Source organism: Eptesicus fuscus, chromosome 7 (assembly GCF_027574615.1).
Source record: "Eptesicus fuscus isolate TK198812 chromosome 7, DD_ASM_mEF_20220401, whole genome shotgun sequence".
NCBI classification, from domain to species: domain Eukaryota; kingdom Metazoa; phylum Chordata; class Mammalia; order Chiroptera; family Vespertilionidae; genus Eptesicus; species Eptesicus fuscus.
Genome location: NC_072479.1, coordinates 18439831 through 18442275, shown reverse-complemented (window position 1 = coordinate 18442275; position 2445 = coordinate 18439831).

Here is a 2445-nt window from a genome sequence, read left to right as displayed (position 1 = left end):
TGAAGTGGTGGCAATGTGCTCAGGCAAAAAAAAAAAAAAAAAGTCATTTCCCATCCTCACCTGAAAATAGGGAACCACATAGCTAACTTTGGGCCAATGAGATGTAAGTAGAAGTTCTTTGTGAGGCTTAAGGAGAGTGCCTACAAAATAGCGATAACTGAGCTGGTACATGCCCTTTGCTTCTTCTCTTCACTTTCTTAATAGCCGGAATGTAGAAGTGGTAGCTGCAGTTCCAATAGCCACTCTGTGACCAGAAGCTATCTTGAGAATGACGAAGGAGTCTGGTTTATTAATGGCTCAGTGAACTGTCATTCTAGCCTCAGACTGCCTACCTCTGGACCTCTTTCAGGTAACAAAAAAGAAACCATTTGTTTAAGCTGCCTTTCTTTCAAGGTTTCTGTTATAACTGAATGCAATTTCTAACTGGCCAACAATCTTATCCTATTATCTTTATAGGGTAGGCCCACATGATTATCCTCTTAGGAGCTGAATACACATTTCCAAGAATGTCTCTCTTATTCCTGCAAGGCAGTTCCTGGAACGAAAGACTTACAGATAGGTGAGCTGAGGGCTAAGGAACAGTACTGGCTGAAGAAAGTCACAAGAAAGCACAGGCTTTAATTTCTGGGGCAGCCATATCTTCCTCAGCCAAAGTGGCCATTTCTGTAAATCTTGCTAAGACTATTTTTTTTTTTTTTTTGGACTGGGGAAAGGCTACAGACATTACACTCACCGTTTTATAGCTTGGAACAGTGAATCAGAGAGGCTAACGACCTAGACTAAGACTTGCCGCTTTTACGATGAGGAACATGTGCGGAGAGGCCTTCATGGTTTCCATGAAGCAGCAGGGAGGGGAAGACTGTGGGATGGGGGCAGAGAAAGGCGAGAATGAAACCGAGGGGCCGAGGAGCACAACTGCCAAGCACACACCCTTCCACGCACTCTGCACCCTGCTTAAAGCCACACCCCACCTTATGCCAGCAGTGTACACATCCTTTATTCCTCAAAGTTACGTGAGACCGAGGCCATGTTAACACAATGCCAACACACCGGAATAAAAATGGAAAAACATGGACCTCTGCATGTCCACAGCAGATCAAAATATATCTTTGGAAATCCCTGGAAGACTGATGGATTTTCTATCTTAAAATAGATGTCTTCATACATCTGGAATTCGGCACGTATCCTTAGAGCCTCAGTCCACATGGGGACTGGACTGTGCAATGCACCGTTCATATACTATATGACTTACTGTGATACTAATCTCTGAACAAACCTACTCAGTACATTCATAGAATTGAGTATGGTGGTGATATCATGGAAATGAGTCCTGTCTATGCAAATAAGAAGCACTAAATAAATCATATAATTATAAGTCAGGGGTCCTCAAACTTTTTAAACAGGGGGCCAGTTCACTGTCCCTCAGACCGTTGGAGGGCCGGACTAAAGTTTAAAAAAAACTAAGAACAAATTCCTATGCACACTGCACATATCTTAATTTGAAGTAAAAAAAAACAAAATGGCAAAAACACCCGCATGTGGCCCGCGGGCCGTAGTTTGAGGACGCCTGTTATAAGTTAATTTTCAAACCTCCAACTGTTGTGAAGCAAGAGTACTCATTTGACTATCCAAACAAAACATTTTACACTGTACATGAACATGCAGATGTTTGTCCTGTTTTTGTTCTGTTCCCTTTCTTTTTTGAATCCTTACTGTCCTGATGTTCTGACACTTCACAGGTTAGCACTAAATTAAATTGGTCTTATCCTGGTGCCTAGTTCACGTGTGTTAACTATATTCTCTCAACTTAACTATAAACTTCCTACATGTAACAGATCCCATGAAACACCCATCAGGTTACTTAAAAGTGAAAAAGTTTTGGCTTCCACCTCCAGAAAGATGGAAGAGATGTATTTTTCTCTATTTCTCTCACTAAGTCCACTGAAAAGCCCTGGACATTATATGTAAAACAAACATAAGAAGACCCTGAAAGGTGGTGAGAAGGCAGACCTGCCAGGGCCCTCGGTCCCAGGGAACAACGCAGTGGTGAGCACCTCGGTTTATTGCTGTTACTATTAGCCTCTTAGATCCCAGACTCAGAACCAAAGAAGCCAGCAACCTGGAAACGCAAAGGGACACAGACAAAGCCCCAACCAAACCTGCTCTTTCTAGCCTATGGGTCAGGAAAAGCGCAGCCTAACAATGCAGCAATAACCGCGCTACTCTAGCCAGAGCCACAGGAGAAAGTTGCAGGCCCATCTCCACCCACCCAGCAAGGCTGACTTGGGAGCCAAGAGGGCTGTTCTGGCCAGGCTATGAGAATGAAACACGGGATACCTCTACAGCTCTTACACGCATCAACAGGATAATAAAGGAAAACCTAAAACAACTCTACACATGTAAATTTGAAAATATAGATGAAAGACAACTTCTTTGAAAATATAA